The following is a 12,745-nucleotide window of genomic DNA, read 5'->3' as shown; positions in this document are numbered from 1 at the left end:
GGAGCCCTCCACAGAGCAGAAGGACCGCCTTCCCAGGGCTCCTGGCACCTGGCACAGGGCAGCTCTGGTCTGGGAACTGTGGCCCCTCCCTTCTACCAGGGACTCTGAGCCAAGATATGGCTTCAGAGGGCTGTGACAGGACCACATGGTGTCCTACCAGGGAACTGATCCAGAGAGGAAGCATGGGTGGGACCCGAGAGATGGGGGGATAAGGAGTCGTGCCAGGGTGACGGCACCCACCGCCAGCCCTGCTTGTGCAGAGGAGGGACTGGAGTGGACCCCGAGGGAGGAGAAGCACCAGCGGCATCTCTCGGGCCTGCGGGCGCTGGGCCACAGGTCACATCGCAGGCCTTCTGCAGCAGACCCGGGAGGACCCGCCGAGTCGGAGGTCTCATCTTTCTAACGGAAAATTCTTGTTATCTTGGCAGAGGTTGGTCTGCCATTTAGAGACATTTCCTGTGCCAGGCCCACGTGAGCCTAAGAACCCCACACTGTCCAGTGGCTTTCCTTGTGGGGGCTGCACCGAGGGACAAGGCATGAGGCAGGCTTCCTACTGTCCCACAGAGAAAGGACAAACTATTTGCCAGCGACTGTGCTGCAAGGCACACAATGCCTCAAGGCGACAAGGAGACTGAGTCATGGAACCCTGGATGTCCCACGGGAGGCCTGGGCAAACCACTCCACAGGAGGGGCTGCCCTGAGCCTCACCCAGAGATAAAGTGCCAGCAGAGCTGGACCCAGGTCTCCTGCCTGTAGCCCATGTCCTTCCTGCTGCCGATGCAGCTTCAGCAAATGACACTGGCGGGACTCATGGGTAGGTCGGGACAGACACCCAGACACCTGAAAGCACCAGTCCCACAAGGTGGTCAGCAAGCAAGAGTGCCCTTGCCCCCCCCTCATCCAGGATGTGGTCAAGCTGTGTGCAGAGCCCACAGTGCCGCCCTGCCATCCCCGGTGTGGCTGTAGGAACTGATCCCCTGACCCAGAGTGGCCAGCACAGGAGGCCATCCTAGCCTCTCCCAGCCCTCCTTGCTGTGGCAATGGGGTGCTCCTGACTGCAGGACGAAGCCTGGTTTGTGAGCCTGCCTGTCCCCCAGATGTCCGTGTACACTGTGCTGCTGGGGAGACCCAGGGGTTGTCCAGAAAGGAAATGCAGTGCAGCCACCTCCCCCCTCATCCCACCGAAGGGAAGGGGAGTGAGCACGGACCTTGTTTACCCGCAGCAGTGCCCCGATACGGCCCATCAATGATCCCACACTCAGGTGCGCGTCTCCCATCACTGCTCCTTTCCCACGCCCACCCTGGGCTCTCGAACAGGGCGCTGCTCTCTTTCCATTAACCGCTTACCATGTGCTGGACCCTTCATCTACACTAACTCACACGATTCTCACACCACCTATTAGGTGGGTCCATCGTCAACCCCATTTCACAGATGAAGGCAACAAGGCACACAGAGGTCCATCTTGTCTGGTCACTTGCTGCAGGGACACATCACGATGCCTCCTGACTCTTCTCAGTGATTAATTGCCCTTGTCCCTCTGCTACCCCTGTGGCTGCCCTGGATTCTGCATTTCTCACAGCTGCGCAGCCTCACAAGCACCTGGGGGCTCCACCTGGCCACCTGCTTGCCTGTGGGTTCCAGACACCACCCATGGTTACCTTCTGGCTGAGCTGCTGGTTCTCCCTCTCCAGCTCCTCGCACTTGAGGTTGCTCTTCTGCAGTGCCAGGGACGTGTCCTGCAGCCCCTGGGTGGAGCTCTGGAGGCTCTGGCTCTCCTCCAGCTTCAGGATGTTACTGGAGGCGCATTCCTTCAGCTCAAATTCAGACTTCCTGGAGGCTGAAGTTCAAAGTCGAGTCAGAACCCAGATTCCAGGGGCCTCCATTTCCCCTCTCTGCCCCCGGGCTCAAGATAGCCATGAGCCCGAGCCCTAGGCTTGAGGGGTAGGGATGGTCTCGCATGGGTCATCTGGGTGCCCTCCCTTTTTCACAGGGTGCTGTTGCCATCAGCACTTGAGGGTTCCTCAGGCCACTATGGCCCCCTGCTGGCTCAGCTGATGTCTCCCAGGGGGCGACCCAGAGCTTAGGAGGAAAGCAGGTGACAGTGAAGAAGCCAATGCAAAAGTTCAAGGCCATGGAACTGCTGGAACCACTTTTACCAAGTTCTAACCTGACTGTCAAGTCAAGGATTTCAGGGACTAACAGAGATGGCAAACAGATGTCATTTTCTGTGCCAGCTCTGAGTGGTGGGAGTCTGCGTAGGTCAGCTGGGGGGGGGGGGGGCACAATAATTGACCAGTATGTCCGCCAGGGGTGGTAGAGGCTACGGGGTACATATGCCCAGTACTTGCCAACCCCATATAAGGTCCTTTGGACAGAGATTTCATTTTGTAATTTCACAATTACATTGGAAAAGGAATGACATAGTGTATCTAAATTGCTTTAAAAATCCTAAGCGAGATAAAAACATAAGTTAAAGATAGAAAACTTTACTTTGCTTTTAAACAGCTTAAATGCAGAATAGAAAAGGGAGCACAGATCCAAGGAGTATGGGGGTTCTGGGCCCTTCCTGCCACACCAGGTGCGTGACTTTAGGTAAGTCCCGGGGCTTTTTCAGGAAGAAAAAATGAATGTATATGAAAGCCCTCAAAGGAGGGGTCAGGGCTGTTCCCTCGCCTGTCCCTCCAGTGCCACATGCTCAGCCTGGGCGCCTATCACACTGTATTGCTAATAGTGCAGCACCTCCACCTGCTGCTGCTTCACCACCCTAGGGACTGGGAGAACACAGGGGCGGCTTTCACAGCAGGCACATCAAGCTGGAAACAAAATGTGTGTGCCCAGCAACTCTGGACCATCACAAGGACAAAGTGTCTGCATCCCGCCCTGTTTTCTCATCTCCCACCAAGGAGAGCAGTGCAGACCCAAAAAGCCAAAACATGCTAAAAACCCCAGCAGCAGGCAGCTCAGCAGTGCAGCAAATGAGCCGTCATGGTCCTGACTGTATCCCAGCGCTGACCACACACAGACACGCGCCGCCATCAACACAAGGAGACACACGAAGGGCTTCGTCCTGACAAGGCTACAAACGATGTTAACCGACTAAAACACCTACACGTCATTCGGACACTACCTTTATAGCATTCACTTTCAAAATAACATTTTTTAAAACTGTGTTGAAATATATTCATTCAACACAGAGCTCACTGTTTTAACCACTTTTAAGCAAGCAGTTCTGGGGCATTAGATACATTCCCACTGTCCTGCAACCATCACCAATGCCCACCCCAAGCTTTTCCATTGTCTCACCCGAAGCTCTGCACTCATGGAAATAATTGTGAAGGTTCTTCAGGTACAACGATGGAATTCACTGCAAGCCTCATTTCCTCTCCCATAAAAGCCAGTGCCTCAGGCTATTATGATGACAGCAGTTTATTGGGAAGACAACCGATGGTTCTTTACTGGGTGCTATGCTCATGAGCACCCCAAGAACCAGGGCAATGGGATATCTTCTACTAAGGCAGGGCGATAAGAGCAGCCTTCTTTGGTTGGTGCCCGTGGGCCAGGCACAGCGTGTGCTTTGCTGTCTCCTCTCAGAGGATATTCACAGCAACCCTGTAAGGCAGCTTCACTGCCCCTATTTTGCAGATAAGAAAACAGGTTTAAAAGGGGTCACCTAGCTAACAAGTGGAGGAGCCAGGACTCTAGGCCAGGCCTTTCTGCCTCAAAAAGTCACCATACCACCCACGCACAAGTACATTCCACTTTGTTCATGAGCTTCCAGTGAAGCAGTAGAAGTGGGAAACACGGAGAATAAATCACTGCCACTGACCTGAGGGGCTCACAAACTACCTTGACCAGTCTGAGTCAGTGAGGCTTTCCAGCCCCACCAGCCACCCTGGTCTCTTACAGAAACACATTGGGTCTGAGATGGTCCCTGCCAGCCGGCACCACCTCTGTGTGCCTCCAGGGAACAGGGGTCCTCCTGGATGAACCTGAACTCCCAGACCCCGAGGGACTCCCTGTTTTTGCGAGGGACTCCTCGGCCCCAGGACTGCAGCCACATAAACCACAGAAAGAACTAACATCTCACACAGATCAATAGATAGTTCGATGAACTGATTTTAGGTTTGGAACTGATGGGACCCCTGCAAGAGAAGAAATATCCAGCTGCTTTCACCAGCCTTTCCATTATGCTTAGGACTGTTAATCAGAATTGAAAAAGCAGCCCCCTCCCCAAACCAGCCAAGAGCCCTCCTGCTCTGTAAAGTTCTCAAAAAACATTCCTTGCCCCCTCAGGTGCATGTTGCTATGTTTGAACCCAGGAACTGGCTATTGTTTGCCAGGCGCTGAGGCTTCCTGATGCACTGGCACCCCCCAGCCACCTACCCCTGGCCAACTCAACACCTCCTCTGTCGGGGGTGTTGGGCAGGGCGCAGACACAAGAGGGAGAGAAAGAGGCCTGGGTCCCGTGAGAAGCAGCCACTTAGCAGCCCCTACCCAGGGAGACAGAGAACAGACAGCATCCATCTTGCCCAATCATGCAAATGAACAGAGGAAATAATGCCCAGGGGACATTTATAGTGAAGATTAGTCACCCCTGGGAGCTTTCAGTCACCCATGGGTAGATCTGAGACATTCTCTGCAGTCAGCTTGCTGTAGTCTGTGAGCTGCTGGCACTGTCCATGTGGGAACTGAGAAATCTGGCAACACTTTGTATTGCATGCCAGGCCCTTCATGTTCTCCTGGGGAGAGCTGTGAGGAAACAGTTCTAAACGACCCTTGAATAGAATCCTATGTCCTTGACGTGAGGATGGCCTGACACATAAGACTCAGAGCCAAAGGCTCAGCTCCCTGAATGAGGGAGGCACCACAGCTGGGCTGGCTCCTGGGCACCTGGGGCTGCGGCCTACCTTCCAAGAGGGCTGCGTCCTGGGGCAGCTGCTCCAGCGTCCGGCCCAGGTGGGCGGACTCACTCGAGCTCCCCCGCTGAGCAGTCTTGAGGACTGTGATCTCCTCCAGCAGCTCCTCGGTGCCCTTGTTGTGTGCGTCTTGGTCCTAATGCAGGAAGAGGGGAGGCGTGAGGATGAGGCCTGGGGCACCCCCTGGACAGGCCCCAGTCCCTGTGCATCCACCCTCATTCCCCCAGATGAAGGGCCTCCGTGCACCTGCTCACTTCCCAAAACACAGCTGCACAGAAATGACTCCTGCAAGGCCCAGCTGTGAGAGTTACAACCACTAAGAGATGTTGAGCCAGGGACCTGGGTGATGAAGACACCTGAGGTCTCTAACTGAGTGGTGTCTGAACAAAGTAGCTACAGCACAGGCCTTAAAGCAAGTAATGTGATGAAGGCAGCTGTGAAGCCCCTGAGCAGGCCTCGGGCCTAACACACTCGGAAAGGCCATGGGACTCACAAACCACAGCTCAGCCCGCATCGCACACACCAGCAGAGACCCTTTTTGCAACAGACACCCATGTACATCCATCCTTACAGAAAAGCAGCACAGCGGTCAAGCCCTATCTGGTTGGGGGACCCTAAGTGGTGCCCACTCAAGCCGCTGAGCTTAGGAAGCGTCTCCCACAGTCAGTGGGTCAGCATGTCAGCAGCAGCACCAACCCAGTAGCTGAAAATCAGAGCAGGGCACCGCATAACCTGACACTGCCCCAATCTGTGTTACATGGGTCACAACAGCTTGTAATACCAATTCCAGGTCCCGCAGCTTCCGTTTCAGCTTCAAGTTCTTCTCCTCCAGCTGGTAAAGTTCGTCAAGCTGGGCCCGAGCCACAGCCAGCTGCTCCTTCATGATGGACTTGGTGTCCATCAACGTGAAGTTATCTTGTACCAGCTCCTGGTCAGCAAAAACATACACGAAACCGTCAGATTCAAGCCCCTGCTTCGTGATGACAGTGTCCTTCCAGGCATCTGGGCCCAAACCAACAACCTAGGGATACAACTGCCACCACAGGAAAAGTCTGTCTCCACTTTTGAGCCCCTGAACCTTTTCCAAGAGGCCAAGCCAATGGACTTTCTCTATGAAAAAATCCCTGAATCAAGAAGCTATTTAAATCCGGGAAGGAAACCCTTCCTCAGTGTCCCCTTTTTGCCGGCCGGAGTGTGACAGTGTCTGACATGTGTAACCTCTCTGGTTGGACAAGTGCACCTGCTGACAAGAAGAAGACTTCATTGAACCTGGTTCCTTAACAAAAAAGTGGTGGGGCTGAGTTGTTCCCGGGTTTCAGGGCTGAGTGTAGGTCTCTATTCAACATTCACCCCGCTGATCTGGGTCCTGGAAAAAAACGGCTATTCAGACAGGCTTTCGTTCAACACACAGTTCCTATTTGAACATTTTACACACGCCCTCGGGAAACCAACAGCTCTCTGCAGTTTCCTGGAAATGAGGAGTCTGTAAGACACAACAAACAAATAAGTACTATGGGCCTACTATGTGTCAGGCACATGCTGGGTGTGGAACACAAAGGCTTGTCCCTTGCAGGCCCCTCCCAGGAGGTGTCTGCTGGACTCACTCCTGTCCCCGGTGCCCAGCACATGGGGGAACCGTTCAGTTCATCCCCGCATCTCTGCTCCCTAACCCCGGAGCCCTGCCTTCACCACTCAGGATCTTAGGGGCACTGAGTCTCCCCTGAATGCCTTCACAGTCTGCAAACATGCATACATGGGAACCTGTCCCTTTCTCTCAGTGGGCAGTTTTCCAAGGCTTGCCCCACTTATGGGTTATAACAACTAGGAGTGGCCAGTAGCTCCTGCTTACCCACCACCTGTTCATTTTCTCTGTGTGGGCCAGAATCCAGGGTTCTTGGTAGAGGGGAAACCATGCACCTCACCATCAGTGGACATGGTTCTGATCAGAACCTGGCAGCGGGGAGGGTTTGGTCATTAAGACTCTGGATTCATCAGAGTGCCCTCTCTCTGCCTGTCCCGGTCCTGCACCAGGCGCTCTCTGTCCCTGCCTCATCCACTCTTCACAACAGCCCGCAGAGGGAGGCAGGGACAGTCACTTCCTCCACATGAAGAGGCTGACTTGGGTAAATTAAGGAATAAGCCCCAAGTCACAAAGCCAGCAAGGGGTAATGCTGGGGCTTGAACTCAGGCTGGGGAGCTGAAGACTTGTGTTCTCTCCACTGCCCTCAGCTGCCTACAACCCATCCTTAAGGAGCCCACATGGGTAAGAAGCCCCAACTATTCGGCGATGTGAGCTGGAGCACATAGAGGGGCTCTAAGTAAGGAGAAGGCCCAGCTCTCCCACTTTGGCCACTGCCCCCAGCATTCTCACCTTGTGCTCCAGCTGGCCTACCCACCAGTACTCACCCCAATCACCATACTCTCAGGCCCTGAGCTCCCATAGCACAGCCTGCCCCTTTATCCTTACATCCTACTCAGCCTTTAAAACCCAGCCAGAGTTGTTCCCTCTGAGAAGTGCTTGCAACTCCACTCTGTCCCACCCACTGAGTCAGATGCTTGGGCTCCCAGGGTGCCCACTATGAGGCAACACTGAGCTGGCCTGACCCCCCCCCCCAGGCTAGTCCCACAGGGAAGGACTATTCCACTTCTGTTCTCGTGGGCCTCCCAGGAGTATTCAATGACACTGTCAGCTGAATCACACCATGAGGGGCAATCAGAGGTGGCATGTGACTTGGGCCCTGGAGGATCTGGAGACAGGCAGGGATGGACAAGTGTCTAGAAGCAGAACACAACATGGAACAAAATGATTTATAGCCCTGCCAGGTGTCGCTCAGCCGTTGAGCGTCGACCTGGGATCCCGGTGATCGGGGTTCGATTCTCGGTCAGGGCAGATGCCCGGGTTGTGGGCTCGATCGATGACTCTCTCATCATTGATGTTTCTCTCTCTCTCCCTCTCCTTTCCTCTCTCTGAAATCCATAAAGATATATTAAAAAAAGATTTATAGCTACTATTCAAATATGTCTCAGTTTTCTGGTGGCAATCTTCACCATGTATTGGGCAACAGAAACATCTAAACTTGCTTTGGAAACCCCACCACCTCAGAAGTGAGAGACTAGACCCCAAGAAGCCTGCCTGAGTCCTAAAGCTGGCAAAGAGCTCACCTGCAGGAGGGAGGAGCCACACCTCTGGCAGCTGCCCACAGCCACCACCTCCCAAGGGCCTGACCCCAACTGAACCGGATGCTAGGTTTGACCCAGCCCAGCAAAGAGCTGAGGGACTACATTTAGGAAGTCACAGGCCAGGCCTGACAGTTGGTTCCTGAGTGGCCCAGAGCTCTCATGGTGACTGGGAGTGACGACTGGAAACGTGGGTTGATGAGCTCTGACTCCTGGGTCTGCCATGTGCATGGTTAGCTGTGGGACCTGAAGCAAGTGCAGGTCCCTGGACTGTGGATCCCTCCTTCCCACTATGGACATGAAAACGGGGCTGATGTGTGAAGATATGACGCGACAATGCACGTGAAATGCCCCGTGCTCGGTGCCTGAGGCCCAGCAAACAGGCGGGTTGCCCATCACGGTCACTTCCTGTCCCTATAAGACACTCACTGAGCAACCATCTACCGAGCAACAGACAGGCCCTCGTTTTCCGGGGGGAGATCAAAGAAACAACTGTTTCCTCACCACGCCCTGGGCCACAGCACCCAGGGATCTCCAAGGTGTCCAGGGCAACCGAAAGCCAGCCCAGGGGTGTCCTCAGAGGAGGGAGATCGCCCCTCGCTAAGCTCCACCTGCTCACCGGGTTTGCTGCCATGCAAACGTGGGTCTGTGAAGGACCAGGGCGTAAATCCTTCTGGCTTTTCAGGTCGTGAGTCTGTTACAACTACTCAACCCTACAGGTGTAGCAAAAGCGGTCAGACAATATGTGGACAAATGGGCATGGCTGGGTTCCAATAGACCCTTACTCATAAGAACTGGCAGGGGCCGGGTTTCACCCCTGGACTGACTCTGCAGCTCAGCCATCCCTGAGCTAGACACATGCTGGCACCAAGAACTCGAACTCAAGGCCAAGAATACAGTCTCTTCAAGGAGCTCCTGGTGTGGGTAGGGACAGGCAGGAAGATACATCATGACAGCGCCACGTGGTGACCATGCCTGGAGGTAAGGGGTGAACAGGAAGCGTGAAGCAGGAGGCTGGGGCATGCAGCCTGCAGAGTTTCGCCCACCTGCCCCGAGCTGGCCTTGCACTGGGGGGGTGCGCGTGTGGAGGAGGCCTCAGTGGGCACCAGGACACCCGACGGGAGCTCGGTGCAGCTGGAGCGGAGTGCCACTGGGGACCAGAGGCGGGTGAGTGCCAGACAAGGGCAGAGTGTGGAGTTTACCTAAGAGCACTAGAGAAGGGCCTGCGGAGCTTAGCAAGGCTGCTCCGGCGTGAACAAGAGGAGACGGAGGCAGAGTGGCCAGTCCGGGTATTTGTGGGGCCCCTGCACTAGCGATACTAAGGCTCCCGGGCAGGCACTGGGCCAATCTGAGCAGAGGACCCCTGAGGCCAGTGCCCCAGCCACACTCACTCTCCCAACACCTGCCTCGGGCCAGGGGCATGCTGGGAGATGGGGAGGTGGGCTCTGCAGGCTGGGGAGCACCTGGACCCATGGGGTGGCACAGGGAGAAAGAAGAACCAAGGTTCACAGGCTCCGGATTAAGTTCCTGGGTGGGTGGGTGGTGACTGCAGCTTAGCAACAGCTCGGCAGGTTTGGGGGAGGGTGACCGTCCATTTTGACAGCTGACCTTGGGCGGAGGGGCCCAGGCCACACAGAGGGTGGGCAAGGGAGGCTGGAAGCGCTCACTGGACGTGAGCCCTGATCCTCAAGCCTGGCTGTGATTGAATGGCGGGGGGGTGCGGAAAGCAAGGGAGGGCGGGGAAATGCAGGAAGCAGTGGTATCCCTTCCTCCCAACAGGCTTGGAGGGGACTGATTTAGCTGGGGAGGGACTGGGCAGAATGGGGACGGTTTTGTTTTGTTTTAATTAAGGGGGGAATGCCTTGGAAATCTTAAGGATTGGATTGAAATCAACAAATATATCTTGAGCACCTTCTACTGAAGATGACAGAGAAGGGTTTAGCTGTTGGATCTCCTGGGTGCAATGCGTGACTATGCCTTGGCTGGGGGATGAGTGGAGCTGGGACCCCATCTCCCAGGGCCAGATGGGCAGGAAGACCAAGCCCACAGCACATCTTCCCTCCCAAACCTGGGCACTGAGGGGGATTTCTTAAGAGTGTGTGAACATGCACTGGCCGGTGTGGTTCAGTGTTGCAGCATCGGTCTGTGCACCAGAGGGTCTTGGGTTCAATTCCCAGTCAAAGACACATGCCTGGGTTGCAGGTTCAATCCCCAGTCGGGGCACATGTGGGAGGCAGCCAATTGATGTCTCTCTCACATTGATGTTTCTCTCTCTCTCCCACCCCACCCCCTTCCGCTCTCTCTAAAAATCAATGGAAAAAATATTCTCACTGCTCAGGGGTGGATTGACAACAACAAAAAAGTGTGTGAGCACCGTACCCCAGGCCCCATCAATAACCCAGCTCCTAGCTGCCTTGCCAACAACCCGCCCAGCCCCGCCCTGCATGGATCAAATCCGGGGGCCCGTCTCTGTGGACAGGGATTTGCCAGGACAAGCTCACTAGAAATGATACCTAAGCTCCCACCTAAGCCACACGATACCAGGTGCGAGGTGCTCAGACACCTAGACCACCACTCCTTTCATAGATGGGGACAAGGCTTGCCCAACACCCAGCAAGTGGGGTGACAGCTGGGACTGTGCCCGGCTAAGTCACCGCCTCTGGAAGCAAGCACTGCCCAGGAAACTGTAACTGTTCCAGAGGGGTCGAGACAAAGCCCCACTGGCCCTCACCCTGCTCAGGACACCCCTGGCACCTGCACGTCTGCCCTTTGCTCTTGGGAATTTCAGCCAATGACAAAACATGGGACGAGAGGACCCTTCCAGGCGATCTCTCTCTGCCTGTGTCCTCCACTTACTGCCCTGGCAGCAGAGGTGGGACAGCTGTTTGCAGAGGGAAGTCAGGGACCATCCTGTGCACCCCACTTCCCACTGTGCCTAGGGTCGCCCAGGCCGGGTCGCTTGCTGCTCTGGTTGTTGTTTTAACCTTATGTAAACCAGACTAGGAGCCACACAGAAGCTGCCTGAAGGTTAAGAACAAAACAAGGGAATCTGAGCTCATTTTTCTAACCAAAATTAACCTTGTCCTGGCCCTGAACCCCAAGTTCTTTTCCTCCCACGTGGTATCGACACCCAATCCCTTTCATGTGTTTCTCAGTGGCGACCCTGGGCAGGCTCTTGAGCAGGTCCCCCGGCCATCTGTGGCTCCCCTGGGACCTGGAGGAGGGCCCCTGCGTGGTGGGTGTCCACAGATGTGAGCCAGCTCGGCAGTGACAAACATGCTCGCTCTCTGCTCTGCTGCCCATCACAGGGACACTGTCACCATTCCCAAGGAGACAAAACCTCATAGCTTTTCCCTTTCCTGATCTCCAGGCTGCAAGGCTTTTCATTGCTGAGAGAGGGGTTTTTACTTGACTTGTGTGGTGACTACCACGCGCCTTGTGCACCAGGCCCCAGGGACACAGTTGGAGACCTTGTCCCTGCCCTCAGGGCCTCGAGGTTCACACAAGACATCTGGCCAAGCAGGGCTGCAGGGAGGGCTGCTGACGTCTGCAGGGCTGTGGGGAGCTTGTGCATGGCTGTCTGTGACTCTCCCACCTGTGGCGTTTCCAGCACATGATGTGGGCCATGTCCCAGAACCTGTCTGTGCTGAGATCTGTGCTTTTGTCACCAGCAGGGCCGGGGACCATTTCCAGGACAAAGCCGAGAGCTGGCCTCCCACTCCCGCTCTGCTCGGGCAAGGCGGATTTGGCACATCACCCAGGGTGCCTTCTCCACAGGGGAAGGGCGAGTGTGTCACTAACATTCCTGGGAGACCAGACACACTCTGAGTAGGTGGGAGAAACAAGCCCGGACCACAGCCATCCCCAACCCACTGTCACCTGGCCCAGGGACCCCAGGGCCTGTGTGCAGCAGGAGAGCATGTTGAGGTCTCGGCCTCCAGCCGCCGGGCAGGGAGGGCAGCCTGTGCTCCCCGGACCTGTGTTCAGGCCCCTCCAAAGCTCCCTGGCTGGCAGTGGTGATGACTTCTTCCGATCCAACAGGCCCACTCAGTGAGCTGGCACCCTGACTTACCCAGCTCACTCACACTGCCTCTACACCCTGGGATCTGAAAAGGGAGCAAAACTCCCAAATCTTTGGAAACCAGGGTCTGGAACCAGCTGCTGACATGATGCAGTTGGGGTGAGTGGTCAAAGTGTCAAGTAACCTAGCCTGGGTCTCAGTCTCTGGCCCCCCTCAGCCCTGACACCCTCCCCTGAAGGGACCCAGACCTTGCTGGCAGAGCAGGGTAACCACTGAGAGCTTAATATGGGACTTGCCGAACACCAGGTATTTCACTGTAAGAGCCTCATGAAGTAGTACAATTATCTCTCTTTTATAGATGAGGAAACAGTCCTGCCAAGGTTTAGCCAGAGAAATTGCAAGAAGTCTTAGAAAAATAATTTGTGAATAGACAGGTCGTCCCTGGGCCATGAAGCAGGAGAAGGAAAATCCTAAAAGAACCAGGGCCCTTCGACCATGCTCCCGACCCCGTTCCTCCCACTAATAGGGGGAGGCCCTCCGGGGTCCCACAGACAGGCTGAGTGCAGGGAAGGGTCAGCTGGAGAGGCACTGGCTCCCCTTCCCTGGTCCAGGACAGGGATCCCAGGCGGC

General features: G+C 55.4%; 1 pseudogene across 1 annotated transcript in view; it reads right to left on the bottom strand.

The window, feature by feature from the left end:
* Positions 1 to 12,745, bottom strand: part of LOC308566287 (protein Daple-like) — a 61,211-nt pseudogene that overhangs the window by 33,090 nt on the left and 15,376 nt on the right. The window contains exons 11-13 of the transcript in view: positions 5,699 to 5,845; positions 4,909 to 5,053; positions 1,660 to 1,838 (exon numbers count right to left, since the gene is read on the bottom strand). The product of the transcript in view is annotated as a protein Daple-like (transcript). The remainder of the gene's footprint in view (positions 1 to 1,659; positions 1,839 to 4,908; positions 5,054 to 5,698; positions 5,846 to 12,745) is intronic.

Source organism: Miniopterus schreibersii (genome assembly GCF_964146895.1).
Source record: "Miniopterus schreibersii genome assembly, chromosome: 13".
Taxonomy (NCBI): Eukaryota; Metazoa; Chordata; class Mammalia; order Chiroptera; family Miniopteridae; genus Miniopterus; species Miniopterus schreibersii.
The sequence above is the reverse complement of the archived record's forward strand: the minus strand, read 5'-3'. Positions and strand labels throughout refer to the sequence as shown.